A 22,046-nucleotide genomic window follows, 5' to 3' on the forward strand; every position below is an offset into this window, starting at 1 on the left:
ATGGAAAATAAATATAGGAGCATGAGAGATGTTGGCTGAAGGAATAAATCTTGAGCATTTCCATAGATTGCAGAATAGAGACCTGGGTTATCAAGCACTAGGTGGCTTTCTCCTGGAGCTTTTATGACCTAATTGTTTGGGTTTTGTCCTCCCACATCTCCTTGACTTCCAGGTGGCACAGTTGGAAGCCTATTTGCAAACAGAAACCCATTACATCTTCTATTTTTTATGTTGCACAATAAAAATATGACACAGCAGCCAGGTCTGCATTGAGCTCCTCAGTTGGGAGGCTGTGCAGCCAGATCGTGCGTGCCATGGAGCATTATTATCAACATTATCTACAGTGTTGGTAGGTAATGTTGATAGTATGTGTGCCACATGCTCCGAGGTGTGTGTGATGTGATGGTTGGAGGCAGTCTTGGGCATAGTGATCATAAAATGATGGGGTTTTTGATTCTTAGAGAAGTAAGGAAGGGGAGTCAGCAGAACTGCTGCCTGGGGCTTCTAGGTGACAGACTTGATCTGTTTAAGAGACTGGTTGACAAAGTCCCTTGGGGTGGGCAGTCAAGAGAGTCTCGAGACTCTCAAGGCAAGTCAGAGTCTTGAGAGCAAAGGAGCCCAGGTAGGCTGGGGAGGGAGAGCAGGAATGAGGTGATGTGAAAGGGAGGGTGGTGTTCTTCCTGCAGGGAGCTGTTTCATTCCCACTTGCTGCCTGATGAGTCTTTTTGGGGGAGTAAACTTGAGAGTCCTTTTCCATGTTGAAAATGTTTGTTTAAAACTGTAGTTGCTCTGGAGTAAGTAGGGGGTAGAAGTCCCTGATGAAGGGCTGTTGCCTATAGACGTGTCCCCTGAGATGGGCTGAGCTGGTTTGCTGCTTTTCGAAAGCTGCAAGCTCTTGGCCCATGTAGGCAATGCATCCTGGCGACTTTCTTCTCCACGCTGCCCATTTTTCCAGCCAGATTTTGGAGAAGCACAGCCATTTTTAATCAACAGCCATCCTGAATTACATGTCAGGACAGCCTTTGTCATGTTCCCGCCTGTGCATCACCAGAACAGGCCCAATAAAAAGCCTCATTTCTCTTTATTTCCTTGTGATTTTACCTCCTGAGTCCATTTGACCTTCTACTGTCATCCTCCATTTCCTTCTGGCCCTATGTCTGCTTTTATTTTGAGAATGAGGATTCCAACATATCTCTCAACAGAGAGAACAGTACAGCTAGAAAAGTGTGTGCGTCAGTGTCCGAAAGTGTGGAGCTTGCAGGGGCTGTTCCAGCCCTCCTTTCCCATCCAAGCTCTAGGCAGTACTTGCTCTATGCCTGTCTCATCCCCTCCCTGGAGCTGGGTTAGGATGCCTCAGGATGCTATTTTCCACAGCAGTTCTGGTGTTCTCAGCTTGGATTTGGGGCACAGCTCAGCAATGTTTACTTGTCACATCCCCACCAGGCTGGGGACAGCAGTGCTAATATTGCAACAAATTTAGCAGAGCTCAGTGATAGGATTTGACCCAAATTGCAGAGGGGAAAAAGAAGCAGCTCTGTAAAAACTGAAATTCCTCTGGATGATAAATTCTATTAGAAGGAAATAAATAAAAAGCCAGGTATAAAAGGGGCACATCCTGATTTTACTTAGTATGATTTGAACATAATTTGATGGGGCTCAGCTAAGCAAGCAATGCAGAGACCCTAAGGGATAGGGCTACATTTGATGAGAAGTCTACATCATGCTTCCACAGCAGCAGGAGAAAAGGTGTGAATGAGACTGTATAGGATCAGATCTCTTTCTCCCTGTTGGAAGCTTAAAGAGATTTGAAATGCACTTGAAATCAAATAGACAAAGCTGAACTTGCAGACTGTGTGGGCAACATGATTTTTTCTGCCCCTCCCCAGGGCAGAGCTCACTGAAGATGCCCTAGGACAGACTTATGAAGATAGGACTGGGCTCTAAACCAGTGTGCAGACCTGCTGGGGGATATGATCTAGGGCAAAATGAAAGTAAGAAAATGGTGGAAAACCTCAAAGTTGAAAAGTACTAAGAGTTTCTTGGCTGAAGATGTCCATCTGCTCATGTTGGAACTAGATGACCTTAAGGTCCTTTCCAGCCCTAACTATTCTATGAATCTATGATTACCTGTATTAGAATAGATCTGTCAACCCTTATGGACACATCTATTGCTTGATGTAGGGTCCACACATTCCCTCCAGCCTAGTTATTTTGTTTCCCTGCAAGTACAAAGCAAGGCTTCTTTGAAACAAGATATTTTTCAGACAGCTGGAAGGATTCCCTTGCTGCCCAGGACTAAGAGTGAAATATTTGCAATTCAATTGGACATGCTTTTAGGGCTGCAGTAAGGAGTAGCAACCACTGTCTAAGAGTGCAGCAGTTATATAGGTGTCACTTTATGCTTGAAGAGCCTGAACTTGCACATGTATGGCATACAGAGATACAGGGCTTGGCCTGACTAGTGATGGTTAAAGATCCATTTCTGAGTTGCACCAGAGCATGGTCCAAAGACCATTGAAGGACGTGACTCTTTAGAGTTGTAAAATCCAGACACTGGAACTGGAGATCAATCTCAAAGTGGTCTTACAATGGTGTCTCCATCCTCTTTCCACTTGTCCTACGGAGGTAAAACAAGTATATTCCCCTGAACATTTCCTCTAACATTTCCTCAAGTGTTGTTTTTAACTGTTGCTGTTGAAGTGAGGTGGTGTTTTTCATACACAGTCTTGGTGAATGTGCCTGAGGCAATGCTGAAACATAAGTTCTCCAGCTTGTCTGTCTCCACTGTTCTACAGAAGGCTTGGGCTGGGGAATGAGCAACTACTCAGTAGTGTATCCGATCCACAGGGGAATGGCTGGTGAATCAGGAGGGACACCTTGATAGAAAAGCCATTTGAAGGAATATTAATTACAGGCAGCTAGTTCTGGACAATTGAATCTCAACTCCAGATGTTCCCATTCTAAGTGCTTTAGCAAAATGCTGAATTGATTACTATCTTGTGAGCTCTGTGTGTGTGTGTGATAAAACCCATGACTGCTGAGCTAAAGGGATTGTCTGATGATAGCAACACAGCAGTGAGTTTCTCTTCACCTTTTTGAACTTAGGCTTTTTTATCATAAGGAAGCGAGACCAAGTTTCAAAAATGTTCTTTACTTTATAATCTTTATTGTAGTGTCATGGTGCTGATGAAAGCCACTGAAGGCTCCACTGTACGTGGTTGGATTGAAATAAAGAGACATCTGTTTGGTCTGAGCCTTGTTTAATGAGGGACTACAAATTTAAGGCCGCCTTGATTTCTCTATGTTTATATAACAGGTAGAAAGACAGGGGGAGCAGACTAAAGAAGAGATAAGCCATTGGGATATAATTAAATCAACCTGAGCTTTTAACCCAGGCTCTAATTGAACCAGAGCTGAAGTTCGAATAAGAAATTCTTCCCCCTCCCCGGCCTTTAAGCTCCAACCAAGCTCATAAATGTCAGCTAGAACAGCTTTATACTTGACATTTTTGGGGAGTGGGCTCTAAGCACCTCAAGGTAAGGGAAGATGTGTAACAGGCAGAGTGATATTTTGCAATGAAATTATAAGGTCCAAGAGATTTGACTTATATTCCTGCACCTGGACTGGAAGAGGTTTTGTTGCAGGCCAGATCCATCTTCTGGTGAAATCACAGATGTTCAGTGGAAGCTGGCATCACCCTAATGGAGATGGTTCTCACAAAAATATTCTTTTCATAGTGATTAGTAGTCTGGTGCTGAACTGATCCAATGCAGTTTCTTACTGGGGCAAACACACTGATTTCAGTGAAAATATTCTTGGCTCTTGGGTCTCGCTCCTTTTCCATACTACAAAAGCTAAACTGAAAGTAGTAAAGGAAGAGAATTAGATCCACGCTTCTGAAAATATGAATGCTTTTGCTGAAAGTGTGAAAGGTGCTTAATGGGCAAGGCTTCTATACAAAACAGCCAGATTGCTGGGCAATACTAATGTGTTGTGCTGAAAGGGCAATTTTATGTTTTATTTTTACCATTCCTCTGCAGAGTTCCAGGGCATGAAATTCTGCTGTGTTAAAAACCACTATGAAGACCTCAGCACTTCCCATGACTATTGGAAAAAGACAGCTTTAACAGGGGAAAGAGATCTGAATTTGATCTCCTGAAATACCCACCTACTTATTCCTTGGTATTCGGTTATGCTGGATGCTTTTGTTCCAGCCGGGGTTGCTCATCTGTGAGCAACAAGCTGATGGCACAAACCTTTGCACACAACCTTCATGCTCCTCCATCTGTGGCTTAAGAAGGTTCACAGACCACATCATTTGCAGACACTGTCTGGGTATGCCAGTCTCTGCCATCATTGATGTGTTGCAACAACAGGTAAATCAGGGTGAAAAGCCAAATTGAGGGCAGCTGTAAAGTAGAGACTTAATAGTTCTAATATGCAGGAATTTAAGAGTAATTAATTTGTTCTTTTAAAAATTAGTACCTATTTTTAGCTCTCAAAAGAGCTTGTTTTTTAGGGATTAGTGACAGGTTGTGCTGCCAAGGTGTGTAGGCTGATTTTGGAGAAGCATCCAACCAGCTTGCATGGAGGGTGATGTCTTGCAGACTCCTGAGAGCAGCACACTAGCCACGGGAGACTTTCTATTAGACTTGGGCTGTAAACAATGTAGCTGAACTGTTCCTCTTTATAGACAGTTCTAATGCAGTCAGCTCAAAGAAGGCAGCAACTGTGAAGGAATCCAAGATGCCTTGGCTCCCCTTCTCAATGATAAACCAAATATGCTTTCTTCTGAAAGAAGTGTATTGGTGTCGTGGTTTAAGCCCAGTCAGCCCCACAGCTGCTCGCTCACTCTGCCCCCTTCCTCTCCTCCTTCTCCTGGAGGGATGGGGAGGAGAATCGAAAGAATGTAATTCCCATGAGCTGAGATAAGAGCAGTCCAGTAACTAAGGTATAACACAAATCACTGCTGCTGCCACCAATAATAATAACAATAAGGGAAATAACAAGGGAAGAGAATACAACCACTCACCCCCTGCAGACTGATACCCTTCTTGACCGAGCAGTGATCTAGCCCTTCCAGGTAACTGCCCCCAGTTTAGATAGCGGGCATGATGTGCTGTAGTATGGAATACCTCTTTGGCTAGTTTGGGTCAGGTGTCCTGTCTCTGCTTCCTCCCGGCTTCCCCTCCTCCCTGGAAGAGCATGAGGCTCAGAAAGTCCTTGGCCAGACTAAACATTACTGAGCAGTAACTGAAAACATCGGTGTTACCAGTGCTGTTCCCAGGCCGAAACTCAAAGCCACAGCATTGCACCAGCTACTAAGGAGAAAAATGTCTGCTACTGCTGAACCCAGGACAATTGGATAAGGTAGGGCATCCTGCCAGCAGGACTTCTGGACTTAACCCTCATCCTATTTATGAACAAAATATGATAAAGGAATATAAGAATGTTTTCTTGTCTGCATAAAACTACCTGATCCCATTTTAAATGCCATTGATCCTCAACAGAAATTGTAACCTTCTGGGCCATGAATTGACTGGCAAGAGCTATGCTCTGACATAGCTCACATGGGACTAAAATCCAAATACCCAGAATATCACAGACTCAGATTTGGGCATCAAATCTGAGCCTCTGGCAGGGAGATACCAAATCCTAGGCTCAACCTTTTCTAGTTAGTTAGCTTCCAAGCTCAAAATGACAGACGGTTCCTGCAGCTAACAAACTGCTGCTCCAAGAGAAGAGATCAGTGGGAACAGTTGGGTATTGATGAGCAAAGGCTGAGAGTCCGCTTCATGATGTTTAGGGCTTTGTAATAATAATTAGATCCTAAAATGTGTCAGTTCTGCATGAGACAAATCATTGGCATAGGCCAGGAGCATGTTTCCATGGGAGTGTGAGCATGTGTATCTGATTTGCGCAAGAGCTTGCTAATGCAGCTGTGACCCTGCATAGCCATATCCGAGTTTGTAGGCTACAGGAGTGGGATGGAAATGATGAGAGAAGGAGGGACTCTTGCTACCTCCTAATTTCCACTGGCTTCACCACTGCTGGCTTTCATAAAGCTTTTTCCCCACAGAGCTGCAGCAAGTATTGCTGCTGTAAAGTCAGTGAGGGGCACAGCTGGGGTACAAGGGTAGTCAAATAACAGCTTTCTTTTCCCATCAGAATAGCTGTTGGATACAAATTGGCATTTGAGTGTTTGGAGAGAACAAAAGTATTATGTCTGTATTGTTTCTGCCTCTTGTCTCAAAGATTTTCATGCTCTGAGAAGGGACGAGGCTGTTCATCCTAGGGAAGAGGAGGTGCTGAGGTGACCATGGATGACTGCAGAAGCAGGGAAAGGAGGGATGGTCACATAAAGTAGATTTGCTCATCTGAACCATTGTGGTGTTCTGAAGACATGCTCTTTCTGTGCATACATATCATCCAGGGGCACCATAGCAAAGCAACCTCCACTGGTCATGTCTGAATTCCACAGACCAATAACAGCCAGGGAAGTTTCCCCTGACTTCTACTTTAAAGTGAATTCCATGTTGTGTGGAGGGAGCCTACAAAGCCAGAGAGGGGGAGATGTGTTTACTTTCTGTGTCTTGGATGGGTTGCAAAGCATGTAATCTTGTTCTGTCATGCAAAATTCCCTTTTATTTGTGAGGGGTACTACCTTCTTTGCTGGCATGCCAACTGCTGTGAGGGTTGTGATGGTCTTTACTGCGAGTTTCTAATACTGGAGAGGGCTGCATTTCAAGGATGAAACCAAGTAATTCCTCTGTCAGCTCATTGTAAGATGTGTCTGGCTAAAAGCCTGGGAAACAATTTGCTTATGACCTACTGTTTGATGACAGTGGGCTGTTTGATGCTGCAGCAGTCTCCACCCTCCCCATGCTTGGCTTTGACTGATATAGCTCACTTAAGAGAGAAAAGAAAGTATAATCTACATTGCTGCTGCTGGCAAAGGCCAAAGCACTGCATGGGGCCCCCACAGAGGGACAAGAATCTATCTGTTGAGATTGGGCCTGGTTTGATTCTTCTTATAAAGCATCTTGGCAGCTGTCTAGATCTGACAGGTTGATAATAAGACTTTTCCTCAATGCAAAAGGGAAAGTAATTTACATTGGCTTCACACCTCTGGCAAGCAGGAAAGATCCTGCCCTACGTTAGTGTGAATGGGGAGCAGACGTGAGACTGCGAGCAGGCAGCACCGGGGGGGCAGCAGCAAGGCTTGATCTGTGCTCGAGCAAGCACAAGGAAATGCCATTTGGAAAATGACAACGGGTGAGAGAGCTGGGCTTGGAATCAGCATTCTGTCCATGGCAGCAGTTTGGAGCAGCTTTCCAGCCAAATCCTGAAGGATCACTGTCTTAGAAGGAGTAGCAGTGCTACCTGATTTCATTTTGCTCCATTTAGCCCAGTGCTTCAGCTGATAGACTGCTTCTCTGCCTTATTACAGACACACCAGCACCAAGCTGCCCTGAGATTTATTTTTGTGTGTGTCATTGTGTTGATAAGCAGCTGATAGCCACTAGGGAAGGACCGCAGCACTCACTGTGTGGAGGAGGTCTCTCCAAGAAGTTCAGGAATGCAATTACCCAGCCTCTAGCTCTCCCACTACCTCGGCAGACAAAACCATCCCCAAGTCTTAACCTGTATTATGTTCCACTTTAAACCTGCTGTCACACTAGTTTTAGTTCTAAGTTTAGTGACTCTTGTAAGCTTTCTGCTGGCCTCACCACCTTCAAAAGGAGCAACTCAAGGCGGCCTCTCTATGCCTTATATACATACAGTGCAGCGTCAAGGGAGGTAATGGTCTTGGGATACACTTTGAAATCCTCAGATGAAGGCATGCAAGAACAGTGCCACGTCCTTTGTGGAAATGTGATATAGGAATCTTTGCTCTTCACAACCCACCAGCCTTAAAGGCCTCTGCCCTCCCTGCCAAAACGGAGCTGTGAAGTGGTGGGGAGGGGAGAACTGGAATTATGTCAAAACAAACAGAAGTGGGTGGGTGGTGAAAGCATTCACTTCACTGTTCCCTGACCACTGGGATCATGCAGAGGATCTTCTTCAGCTAAAAGGCACCGGCTGGGCCCCAGGGATCTTTCTCTTGGAGCCACCCTCTGTTGCAAATATGGTTTTAGAGAGTTCATTCTTCAAAATGAGGTCTTCAATCTATTCAAGCTGGGCAGTGCAGGCCGGAACACTCAGAGCTTTGCAATGCTCCAGCCAGTGTTTGTGGATGTGGAAACGAAGACACCTGAGTGAAGAGAGCTACTGAAGACTGGTAGGAAGAAGAGCAGAAGAGGACCTTATACTGTTTGGACACAGTGACCTTCAGGTAAGTTTGTTTTCCAACCTCTTATTTAATCCATCTTTAAAAGAATTATGTTAATGTTAGTGTATTCCAGCTTTGGACACTGTTATGCAGCTGCTTCAAGGAAAGTAGAGGTCCTACCTCAAGGCTGTGGCTGGTTTAGGGTGTTGGCAGGGGAGAGTAGGGCCACAGAGCAGGGTAGGTGTAGGTGGCTGGAGATAAGGTCTGAAAGGCAGATCTTGTGGAATGTCATTGGATGATGTGGTAGAAGATAGCTGAGGAGAAGACACGTGATCCCTTGTGAGGGAAGCAGTCTCTAAAAATAAGGAATACAAGAACTTTACATGAACGTTAGTTGGAAGAGCAGTGTAAGTAGGTGTGAAGATTGCATCTGTATCCTATCTGAGCTGTGCTGGAGGGCACTGTGCTTCTTGCAGTGGGTATGTTGTATCTTTGGAGATTTCCAACACAGCCTGTCCTTGCGGCAGGTAAATATGGGACCCTGCTAGAAAGGCTCAGCACTTAACAACAGTCTTTACAAATGAGAGATCTTGCCTGAAAGCAAAAGAGATGAAATTAAGACAAGTGCGAAGCACTCCTCTTAGGCAGGCAAAGCAGAATACACAAACACAAAACAGGGAATACAGAATGAGGCAGCAGCACGGCAGGAGAGGACTGGGGTTGCACTGGTTCACAAGTAGAATATGAATCAACTGCTGCTTCAAAACAACTCATTGTATCCAATACTGTATTAACAAGAGTGCTCTTTGCCAGATATATGAGGCAATTATTACAACCTGCTTGGAGCTGGCAGAGCTTCAGCCAAGTGTGGGTGTCCGGAACTGATGTGAAACTTCATCTGCACCCATTAAGGAATTTGGAGAGAGATTCCACTGGGGGGAAATAAAACAGACAGAACAAGTGAATGATAAGAGGCTAGACAAACAAGTCCTGTCACCAAAGATTGAAGGCATTGCTTTTGTTCATTTTGGAAGAAGAATGCTGGAAATGGGATGCAGTCAGTCTTCCTACACATATATAGTACCTATAAAAAGTCTCATGATGAGCTGTTTTCCATGGTCACTGGTGTAAGAAAAGGAAAGTACTTGAATTCATAGTGAAGATGATTTAATGTGTTAGAAAAACCTAATCTCCAGAGGGGTAAAACACTGAAGTAGGCTGTCTAGGAAAGATGTGGCATCTCCTTAATGAATTTTAGGAATGGGCTTGACAAACAGCTATTAGGAGAAATAGGTATTTAAGTATATTTGATCCTGCCTCTGGTGATTTCATGAAATGCCTTTCTGCCATACGTATCTATAATTAAACACAATACAAAAACACAGTCTCTTCCTTGAGGAGTTAAAACCCCATCTATAATTATCCAAAGTCTTTATCTTTTAATGCTAAAACTAGGTTAAACGTGCCTTGTGTGGCAGCTCTGTTAATATATCACTGTGAAGCAAACATCAGGAGGAAAGGGAGCTCTTTAAACCAAAGACCAGCACTGGTGTAACAACATGAGTCTAAAACTGGCCAGGCATAAACTAGGCAGGAAATTGAAAGTAAGTTTTGAACTGTCAGAACAATGATGTTCTGAAACAGCCTTTCATAATGGGAATGCTGGGGGCAAAAATCAGAACTTGTTTTTAAAATGGAGCTTGCTAAATTAATTAAAAAAAATATAGAGAACTATTGCCTGTCGTAGTGGAGTCCAGGATGAGGAGATCCCTTTTGTTGCTGGATTTGAAGAACTGAGAGGAAGAGAAGCACTTTTATGCCAGTGGGACTGTTTTCTGCTCTTTATTGACACAAATGTTCTGCCTTCATCCCTGTGCTTTTTCATGTGAGGCAGGTACTGATACGTCGTTTAAGATCTGATGGTCACATCTCCGTTTAAAACTGCATAACTGCACAGAGGAAGGAAACTCAGGTTCAGGAAGACCTTGAAGGGGCCTGCAAGTCCTCAGGTGCTAGGTGTCCTCTTAATTTTTCCAAGGCTGCAAACACTTTGTGGTGATTGGAGTGAGTGTCGTTTGGGGTTAATGTGAACAGCTGGGAGAACCACCTCAGGAGTTGAACCTCATGTCTTAGGGGGGTCAGTATGTGGCAGCTCTGTTGGTGAGGTGTTAAAGTGGGGCAAAGAACCACTGCAAAGTGAAGCAGTATGCCGAATGTAGCTAACAGGACAGCACAGGCTCTGTCCCAGGAGAGGAGCTTCATTTCTTTGCTGACAAATGAAACAAAGATGTGATTGGAAACGCCACACTTTGGAGGTATGAGCAATTTCCCTATAATCAATCATCCAAACAAAATTGTTTTCATTTCTTTGCATTATTTAGCAGGCATTTGATGGCAGACAATATGAGCTGGATTTTGGTTTTTCACCTGTTTCTTACACTGATGTGATTTGTGGGCTTTGGCAGTGGGATGCTGGTGTGAAGGAAGGCTGAACTGGGCTTCTGTGCTCAAAAACTTGGCAAAGCCATGTCTGTGATTATCAGCTAATCGTTCAGACATAGGCGTTTTTTGTCTGCTCTTGTTAGGCCTGTAAAGTATCTGGCTGTGCTAAGCTGACAGTGAAACACCTACAGGAGAGGATGTCAAGAAGTAAGCAGTGAGAAGGTGATAAGGTAGAGCTGGGTTTGATAAGAGCCTCTGGCTCCTGCAGTAACTGCAGGAAAGATGTCTAATAATCAATGTCACATCAGCTCTCTTGGGAATTCCTAGTTACACGAGGCTATTGATGTGGTCAGACTAGAGGGCTGAGTAGGGCTGGTTCTTACACCTTGGGTTGAACCATGTGAATCCATTCCCTTTTCTTAGAGGCAAGTGTACCTCTGAGATCTCAAAGGATCAGGTTTACTTTCCCTTGGACAAGGTATGAGTGTTATGAAGAGGAAGGAGGAATTAGTGGGAAGCATATGTTAAGGTGACTCCAATGAACTGGTTTGTTGTCTAACATGGGTTCTGTAGCATTTGCTGGTACTAGGTCAGGCTGAAGGAGAACATTGTGGTTGAAATACAATAAAAGGGAAGGTTGTGGGGAGATACAGCAAGAATGATATCTACTACAGAGGATATGCTTTCCATCACTTTTAAGTCTGATGATGTTGGCCTGATTTCAAGTCATGGACAAAGAGCCTGTTTGTACCACATAGCAAGTTGAGAGCCTGATTTATACAAGGGCATTCTACGAGTGCCAGGTAACACCCTGTGTCCTTAGATGAGGTAGGAGGGGCTTTTTCTTCAGGCAGGTTGTGCAGGATATTCTCATACATTAAATTCAAAGCTGCCCTTAGGTGGCTTTGTACCAGGATATGTCTCCACAAGCAGCATTCCAACTCACAGAAAAGATGCAGATCTCAGTGTGACCTGTAATGAAATAAATGTCCTGAAGCCTCCCACTAATGGAAGCTCCCAGGGGGTGCTTAGACTGGGATTGTGTGCTCCCATAGCAGGAAGCTGACACTGCTGGAAAGTCTCCACTCAGCACATCCCAGAACTGCCCAATTTTGTTACCCATCAGGGCAGGATGAAAGAGAGTGCTTCAGGATGGATGGAATTGAAGATCAATTTAAGGATTAATTTCTGCTCTGAATACAAGGGCTTGAATATTTGTTTAAGTATCACTGGTGTGTTTCAGTTTTCATTCAGGTGCCTTTCTAACAGATACCGATGGTATGGTTGTGTGTGGGAGTGAGGGGGTTGGGTTTGCTGCTTGCTTTCAGAAATGAGCAAGTGTAAGGCTGGGATTCTGTGCAGTTAACACTGGGAATCACCAAGGCATCAGGACCTCCTAGCATGTATAGGTAAACAAGAAAGACAAGTTGATTACATCACTGGCACAGCGGTTGAGCTCTAAGTACACATTCACCTCTCTGTGGCTCAGCTTCTTGTACAAAACATAGGGATCATGATACTTTCCCTCTCTGCCTTTGTCTGCCTTGCCTGTTTGGCTGGTTGCTCATGGAACAAAGAGTATTTCTCATTGACTATTTGCACAGTGCTTTGTACAACAGACCCCTGATCGCAGCAGGGGGCCTTCAAGTGCCACTGTGTTAAAGCGAGCACAGAGATGTCTGAACCCTGGTGGAAGCAGCAGTGTGTACAGCACTAACGAAGGTTATAGATTAGGCATGTGCTTGCCAGGCTGTAACGTAGTCAAATTTCCCTGTAGCAAACGGTGCTTGTAACAAACCACCTTTTCCAGGCATCCCAATAGTAAGAAATGTTATTTTCCATTGCTAATTAGCTCTTGATAGGGCAAGCACTTACATGAAATTGAATGTGTACAAAGATCTTTGTTTTCCTGCTTTTTCTGAGGTGTGCTGTATGTACCCCTAAGGGTACATCTTCCCTTCTCCTTCATGTCTCTATTTTCTTTTTAAAGTGCCATTTAAATGTTGAGCAGTGCACAGCCTCAAAGTGCAGGGTATTTATGGAGAATTCAAATTGAGTGTTTTTCCTCATTATTCTGAGGTGGTGAATTGCCCTCTCCTTTTATAGCGACTATCAGGATATAATGAAAATTTAGCGGGGCTTCTTGATGGCCACTTTGTACAATACCAAAGGCCTTTATGTTTTTCATCACTTCCTCCATCCTCTTTTCCCTGATCTTTAAAAAAGAATAAATCCACCTCCTGATCCTGAAATATCATGGATGATATTTCTAAGTTCATCTAATTAAGTGTGTTTTCCCTCCATTCTCCTTAACCCCAACTTACCACTTGTCCCCGAGATCAGATTTGATGGAACAGAAGAAGCTTTAAGCTTCAGAATTTATTGAGGTGAAACCAGTGTAAGACACTGGCTCTTCAGAAAACAGCTTGTTTGCTTGGTGAGGAGTTGGAGGGCAGGAGGAAGAGCAAAAGCCCTTTAATTCAGCTAAGTAGAAGAAAAATCAATCTTCTCCAGGCAGACAAGGGATGAAACTAGCTAAATGCTTAAATAATGTTCAAGGTAAGACACTGTGTTTGCCTACTGTTTAAACTCTGAGTACCGCTCTATTTGATACGTTAAATAAAACATAAGTTTCCCTGAAGACAGTCCTTTCCCTCCAATTGTCCTTCATGTATCATTATCTAATGGCTCCAACCAAGAATCTGTCCCAGTTCCTGCCTTAGAAGCCATGGCTGCTCTAATGATGAGGGCCAGTTTGGGGGTAATATTCAGCAGTAATCATGAAAGGAATGTTTCACTTGTCTCTGAGCTATTGGTAAAGGTTAGCAGTTGGGTGGAGGTAACAAACTGAGAAACAGCTCTTTTAGCTTTGCTGGACTATTGGAAGAAGTTGTGCTGTTGATGCTCTTTATATCAAACCTCATGTAGAATTACACGGTCAACAGGTCTTTAGTGTCACTGGGACCCAGAGAGGTTTAAGCTGTTCTTTGGCTCAGATTTCAATGGTGTCCTGTTTCTTCAGTTCAGAGTTTACCTTCTTTAATTGGGAAGCAAGTGCTAGGGGACTAGGAATGGGGTGGGGTTTTGCTGTGTCCCATTGCTACTGATGGCACATACCAGCTGCTTCACAAGGGTTATTAACATCCAGAATGAAACCCTCCTTGCTGCAGCAACTGTTGAACCAGAAGAAGAAATGTGGTAGCAAGATAGTCCATATTCTGCCTTTTGCTCTTTCTTCTCTCTTATTGTCCTCTATGTTTGGCTGCTCTTTGCTGGCAAAAGTACAACAGGACTTGAATATTATCCTCAGTTCATCCTAATGGCCTTAGACTTCACTTGAATATAGACTGTCAAGAAGGAGAATGATCATGTGCTGTACTTAGCTGCATGTTGATGCGTGTGCTCAGGGAAGCTTGGTGTGTGTGTGTGAGCAGACAGGAAAGAGCAAATCTCCTCTCCTTTTCCAGTGATCAAACTTCAGCAACCACCAGAACCATAACACGCAAATACAGGTCCTTGAGATTCACCTCCCTTAGATGAAATGACAGAAATCTCCACCAGCTCCTGCTGGCAGAGTCATTAAAAGCTGCTTTTCTGAGCTTTCAGCAGCTAGAGAAACTCATCCTAAGATGCTCTGTGAGGAAAGTTCAAGTTACAATGGCTGCCACAGTCTGAGCAGCTTTACCTCCTGGTGTGAGCTCCTGATTACATGGCAGTGATGGAAAGCTTAGTCATAGCAGCAGGTCTCCAAGAAACCTTGTGTGGGGGAATGTTGCCTTGAGGCAGCAGACAGCGTTATCAAAAGCCTACCAGGGACATACGCAAAAAAGGGGAGTTTAATTGCCAAATTTCCCCTTTATCTTGGTATAATTAACAAGCTGGTGTCTCTGCAGCTCTCATTGAAGGGAATGCTCTGAAACGTGCTATGGATGTGTTAAGGAGCATGGGAGTTGTGTTACTGTGGCAGCGTTTATGAAGTCCTAGTGGCTCTTTTCACAAAATCATCAGATATCTAACACATTATTAAGAACGACCCTTTCTTATAAAACACACCAACAAAATACAAGCTTTCCTATCGACCTTCATGGGTTTTACTCCTCTCTCCTCCAGTCCTTCTCACGCAATGGGGTTTAGTTGACTATTCTCCTGTAGCGAGAAATAGGCACTTTTCAGATGAGAGGTGGACCAATACTCCCTCGTAGCTGAGGCTGGCAGCTATCTGTGAATGGTGACTCACAGACTAATCGGACATACATCCACAGAGGTAATTTCAGCAGACTGCTCTCAGCGTGGTACACAATGAATGGGATGACTCAACACTGCTGCCTTGCAGTGCTGCATGCAAACTACCCAGGAGGTGACGCCTGGCAGGACCAAAAGGTGAAGACTTGAGTTAAAATTTCCATTATGACTCAGCTCAGTGTCATGTCAAAACACACCGGGTCTGACAACTCGTGCCTTGCATCTGGCGATCACCAAAGTCTTCTCCCATTGCAATTAAAGAGGCATGTTGCTGTAAGAGCTGGGTTCTACCTCTTTTGCTGTTCATACATCCTTGCTTTGCAGACAAGATGACGTGTTTGGTCACAGCAATGAGAAGCAGAGCTCTGGAGTGTGAAAGCGAGCTTGGCTGAGCTTGGGTGCGAGTCAAGTTCTAGTGGGAATTATCTCAGGCAGGAACTGGCAATGTTTTTGAAGGCAATAACACTCCCAGGCCTTTTGAAGCCTTATCAGGGATCTGGCTGGTTTATCTGTAATGGGTTTTCATAAGGGATGCAGAATGCTCCTGTATGTTAGTCATGCATTGAGCATGCACAAATCATCCTGGTTCATAGAGCGATAGGTAGAATTGCAAAACTGCACTTAATGACTGGGTGACAGCCATCTGCAGTACGTGCTTTCAATGTGATATTATGAAGGATAATTTTTCTCCTGCCTGTGAAGCTGAAAGAAACCCAGGGGAGATGATCTCTTGGGTTTATTTGCTTTGCTTTTAATCGATTCTGGAGATTAAAGCCTGAGTAAAAGTATTGGCTTGAAAGCCATGGGTACTGAGAGTTCTGGTTTTCTTGGGGGATGTGCATAGGAAGCATTTGTCAGCCTGTCTGGGCCCTGACCAGAGGCTGTCATGACGGTGTTGGTTAGTCCAAGTGATGTTGTTATGGGGGATGTGACATTGTTTTAACATGCTCAATGGACTATAGAAGCTAAGTGCTGGAGCTGTGAAACCCTGAAGACCAGAAAAACATCATAGGCTTTGAATCTGTCCCTCACAATAAGATGCAGACGGAATAGAAGCCCTGCTGTCCTGGAGCAGGCTGTAACTTAGGCTGCAACCTGGTCTCTGCTATTCTAGAGAAGATTTGGGGTTTGGGGGAAGCAGAAACCATTCTTAAGGCAGGTGCACCCCTCGGTGTGTCTGTCCCGCTAAGTGTTCACCTACCTGCAGCAGTGTTCTGCTGATGGAGGTGAGGGGAATTACCTGCAGTATATTGAAGATGTTTTGGGGCAGGGTATTGTAACTGAAGCTTGCTTACTAGGGAATTAGTCTCTCATCTGCTTTTTATTGTTAATAGGGATGTTTTTTCTTAAATGACTTTGGAAGCTGGCTAGTTGTTTACACTCCCAACCTGGTATCATGAAACCTACCTCAGTCTACCATGTATTTAATAACTAATGCAGATATCCTGCTAGAGAGCTGAGTTCCCACATCCCCTGCTCTCTGCAAACGCACACACAGAATACTTTTTTCCTGCTGTGCTGATGATTTTTGAAACAGGAGGTTGGATGACAACAAAAAAAGGGGTTGTCCTTTGCAAATTGTTCCAAAACCTGTCCCAACTCTGTTCCTAATCTGCCTGTTTTTCTAACAGCTTTTTTGGGCACTTGAAAGTCGTTGCCACCAATTACAGCACCTTTGAAGGACTTTCTCATAACCATTAGAGTGTTGCATGGAATGACATGAACAAAGACTTCCCAGTGAGAGAATGAATTGGCAGTTGGGCTCTTTTCCTGGGCAAACTGGGCCCCAGCTCTGCTTTCAGCTTAATACCATTTCTACTTAAATGTGAAGTCCTTGTTTCTGTGCCTCCCTCCAGCTGCAGCTTGCAGAACTGAATGTCTGCATCTGCAAAGTCTGAGCCCTGTTTAGTCACTAAGATAAAGTGCCTTGAAGATCAGAGAGGCTGAGTCTTTGTAGCTCTGATTAGATGTATTCCCATGGCAGGGAGCTTTCCTGGGCACTGAGTACAGAGGGGCCAGGAATCCTTGACTGACCAGAGTTTAGAGATAACATAGGAGTATCAAACCAGAGACCTATGAGTGAACACACCTCTTACAATAATAGGACAATTAGCACAGCAACGGGTGTTTTCTCTGTATTGTGCCAGCTTGGAGCTGGTCTGGAAAGGATCCAGAATCACAGGAGCAAGCAGGTGAGACTGGAGTCTGCTCACTGATGTGTGCAGTTTGGAGTTGCCTAGAAGAGTAAGACCAGAATCTGGCATAGGGAAGAGAGGGGAATCTTTATTTCTGAGCTGATGGTTTGCTGTAGGCTGTATGGCAATTTTAGCCAGGCCTGAGAAGAGCCAAGAGCCTCTTTCAATCAGGTCTTCATTCTGTGCCTTCCTGCCCAAGAAAGGTGAGGTGCAGCTGCAGATCATGCCCTGCAAATGACTGTCAAACTCATGACCTGTATGGAAGGGTAGCTCCTTGTGAGGACAGTGGTTCATGCTTTCTCATCTTGCTCCTGCTCAGTTGTACTTGGTGACCTCCCAAGACACACCAGAGCTAGTTCTCAGTGGAAATACCCAGGTTTGTCAAGCACTGTGCAGCAGTTTTGCAGCGTCTGCCTTTGCCAAATAGAAAGCCTTAGTGCCTGCACCAGCCTGCAGCAAGCTGTGCTGCCTTGAGTGTTCCTTCCTTTAGATCATGATCCATGTGATTTTCCCTGCTAGCCATTCCCTCCAAGTCTCTGCCCCACATATGCCTCCTCCAGCACATGTGTGGCAAGTGGTCACCAAGGTGAGCAGGGGAGGTTTCAGTGATGAAAAAGATACCCAGATGACTTCAGGGCAGAGGGAATAGCTTTAAATGACATTGCTTCTGGGAACTTACCATTGGATTGGCTGTAATAACCTTCATTTTATCTCAGAAGGGTGTCGTGATGCTCCCCCTCAAGAATTTGCTGAGTTAATGAGGAAGAAGGGTCAAAAATAAATCATTTTGCTTCAGTGAGGCATGTTGTCTCACTGGTGTCTGCTCCTGTCATGACAGGTAAAGGCTCAACACAAGATCCAGGTTCAGCATCTGTTGTATGCTTCTACAACGTTTTAGAGCAAGAGAGGTCTCTTCCCTGAGCTGCTGACAGGTCAAGCCTTCAGTTTGATGCTTGTGCTGTTAATCTGGGATGTCGAGGGGCATGAAAGCGCAACCCTTTCTTTATGCGTGACAGGTCCAGCCTGTGTAGCTGTCAGTGATTTTGGTTAGGCCAGTTTCTTTGGGAATCTGGGAAAACCTCTGGGTGCTTTTGTGTTTTCCTGAAGGCCCTCTGGAAATCCATTTGCATGATTAGCAAAAGTGTAAATGTGGATGCAAATGAAAATCACAGAATCACAGAATGGTTTGGGTTGGAAGGGACCTTGAAGATATCTCATTCCAACTCCTTTCTGCTTGCACAAACCATTGCCCACGTGCTTGTAAGCAGACAAGATCACCAGTGCTCTAAACACAGTTTAGCAACATGTAGCCCTTTCTGCATTGAATTCATTCTCAGCTGCTCACATAAAATGCATTTCTCTTCCTTGCATATCTCTCGGCAGTGACACTGCTGCTGTTTTGTGGATTGCTTCTTGTAATCTTTCTTCTTTTTTCAATGGTAAACTTGTTCCTGATGTAATTACTGTGATAAAGTTCTGTGCCACGATGGATCATCCTTATAGTACTGTTCCTCTTGACTTCAGACAAGAGGCTATTTTATCTTAACCTTTTGTGCTAAGGGTGGTAAACAGCTTTGTCTTCTCCAGCATCGTATTCCTCTGTGTTGTGTCTGACAGAGAAGATGGTCCCTGAGTCCATTTTCTACAGCACTGGGGTTCCCTCAGGACTTTTCTGCAGCCTGGAATAATACTGATGAAGTAATGGAAGGTGGACAGAATCTCCTATAGGAGATGAGTTAGGTGTCGCCTTAGTCCTCTTGGGCATACGCCCACCTTGCTGTTGGCCTCTCCCATCAGTGCTTGTGCTGACAGTGTCAGTGTCTCTGTGTTGAATGTTGCAGGGCAACCTTCAACCAACCCTGAAAAGCAGTGACTCTGGGATGGAAAGGGTGAGTACTACCATGAGGTTCCCCCTCCAGCCCCACTATAAGTAGAGGGCAACAAATTGCAATCAAAACACACTGATCAGAATGCAGGAGAGTCTCATACATACTCATCGCCTGAATCCTGTTTGTCCAAGTGTGGAAAGGCCCAATAATTGTATGATTCAATGAATTTTTGAGTAAGAGGGTGGTAATAAAACAGGTTTAGGGCCAGTCTGTCATTTTCTCTCTTTTTACAATAGTCTGACCTAACTTGTCTTAAGCTATTAAAAAAACCCCAAACATTTACTTACACTCTCTGAAACCAGTTTTTACTATTTGTTTTTGTTGTCTCACTTGACAACTAAAAGCTGTACCTTTTAGCAGCTTTGCAGTCTCCATTGTGCTGTGTAATGTATGCTGTGGTGCTTCTGAGCAATTTGCAATAGAGGGATCTATGTGAAGGTTGGACAAACCAAATGAGTTGTCAGCAAGATATAGAAGCGGGGGGTTTGCTAGGTTCCTGAAGGACCCTCACTGCAGTATATTCCTGAGCAAAAGGGAAAGATGGGACGAAAGACCAGCAAATAGTGACAACCTCATGGTACATTAGGAATTTAACTGCTTGAAGGAAGCATTTGGAGGATGTTAGGTTGTTTCGGGAGCTTGTGGGGCCTATGGGGGTTATGACACTTGACATCTGCATGGCAATGTAAGAAAGGTTTGGGCGCATATGTGAGAGATAATAGGGCTGCAGGTCATTTTGGAGTCAGGAGAAGAGTTTTCAATGCCTTTCCCCATAACTGTACAAACTCCACAGAATTGCTTCTTTTTCATGCCAAGTGCTTTCTTGGCCTACAAAATGAGTTTTTCCCAGGTATAAACCTCCCCTGCTTGGGAAGAGGTCAGTTCCTGCTCAGCAAATGTGACTGCATGCTCTCCTCCACTACTTTGAGTGTTCTTGCCACCCTACTGTGGCATTTAAGAGCCTGGGCTGCCTGTGTATCCCACAAAGGCTCCAGGGGACAGTTCCCATTAATATGGCCCTTTGGGATCCTAAGGACTGACTTTGGTAACTCCTACAAACTCATCTGCAACAGGAGGAGTCCGGGTGGGCTCTGGTTGTGTTTCTTCAGTGATGTGGCTCTTCAGTGCTCAAGGACAATAACTGAGTGTATTGTCTAAACCCCAAACCAGTCTGCGAATCCCAGTGCTGTGAACAGGAAGCTTCTGAAGAGCTGCTTCCCTCATCTTATCTCATACAGACAGTTACTGTGTTCTTGATGTAATTATAGTGATAAAACAATGTGACATAACCGCTGGCTTCTATCATGGTATCACTGCTGTTGACTTAAATGACAGGGTAATAATTTTATAAGAGAGCTTTTATTTTTCTCTCCTTGGCAGCCCCTGGCAGTGTTTAAGCACAGGAGCTGATAGCTCTGATAAAGCACATTACACACGTTTCACAACTCCTGAAACTTTTCATTGCTTTTATTTATGCACTTCTATTTGTTTCTTTTCTATTTGTTCCTGCGGTATCCAGGCAGTGGCTCTCCCCAGCTAGCACAGGGACTGGTGTTTGCATAGTTGGCAGTGGCAGCAGTCATTCATGCTTGATGTTTGGGAGAGGAGAGAGAAAAAGGCCCTTTTTTCTGCACAATTCACTCACTTTTTGGTCGTTGCTGCATTGCAGACATGCCAGTCGCCATACTGAGATGGAGGAGGTGTCCTTGAAATGGCTACTAGAGAAAGCCTGGTTAAAAATGATCCATATGAAAAGGATTAGAGTGGACTTGGACACGTCCCCTAACAGTATGTACCTGATGCTTCAACTTAACCGGGAAGATGCAGCCTAGAGGCAGGCAGTGCAGGGAAACTTCCAAGCCAATGGGAATCTAATAATATATATTTATGTCCCCAGACTCCCTTGTCTCAGCTGTACACTACTGATGTAGTTTCACAGGACTGCAGAGCCTTGCTGATCTATGCTGCAGTCTAGCACTGTCAGCCAAATCTCCCTCTGAAGCCACTGGGTAAAGGGGGACATGTGGTACTTCTGGTCCATCTTGCAGCCATCCACACTGCCTAAAAATACGTATGAGTGCAAAGCATAGGTCTTGGCATATGGAAAAAGTACTGTTCTTCTCCATAAATATTTCCAGGTGATACAACAGGGCTGTGCACAAAGTAGGTCTCATAGCCTCCTTCCAGGAGTGCTTGTGGGATCACATTAGCTAGTAGGACTTGCTGGATGTCGCTGATAATTCCTTACCCAGCCAGGCTGGGTGTGAGGATCCCTGTGGGGGATCTCTGTGACTGTGCTGCACAGATATTGATTCCCTGTCCATTTTGGCTGGACAAGCCGAGGTGTGTAATGCTGGAAGCTGGAGGGAGAGATGCCCTCATAACCTTTATTTCACTGTGTGCAAAATAGGTTGTGCAAAACAGTAAAACCACATGTTGTTTACCTTGTACAGTGCAGGAAGGGTGATGAACTCAGGCAATGTAGTTATAGGCAGGCTGAGTGCTCATTTGCAAGATCTTGAATATTCAGATTATTTTTCTTGACTTCCTTCTTTGTTCATTACAAGACACAGGAAAGTCTGCAGGAACCGATGTTTGCAGAGAAAGGAATCATCTGAGAATATTAATGGGCAGCAAACCTTACAAGGTCTATAGATTGAGCTTGTCAAAATGGCTCTGTGAGGAGTTTTGACAGTATGCAGTTTTTGAACAGGAAGAACTTTTTATTGCTTTAAACCATCCCAAAGTGTTCACATGAGGAATATGGTTTTTATTTGGGCAGTTCATAGTTTTATGGAGTTTTCCTCTCCATCCAAGCAGTAAAGGAAGAGGGGAAAACCTCAAACTTCGCATAAAATCATCTTTGTCTTTAGTTTCTCTTGGAAAATAATACCAACAAGTTGGGGTGGGCAGGCAGCTCTCTGGAGAGGCAGGATGGGCTTTAAAACATTTCTACCAGCTTCAAAAGCCATAGCTGGAAGCAAGCCCGCAGAAGGTGAGCCCCTC

Source organism: Neopsephotus bourkii, unplaced genomic scaffold, assembly GCF_033783945.1.
Source record: "Neopsephotus bourkii isolate Nb327-2 ecotype Australia unplaced genomic scaffold, CSIRO-AGI_Nbou_v1 NB_1572, whole genome shotgun sequence".
Classification (NCBI taxonomy): Eukaryota; Metazoa; Chordata; class Aves; order Psittaciformes; family Psittacidae; genus Neopsephotus; species Neopsephotus bourkii.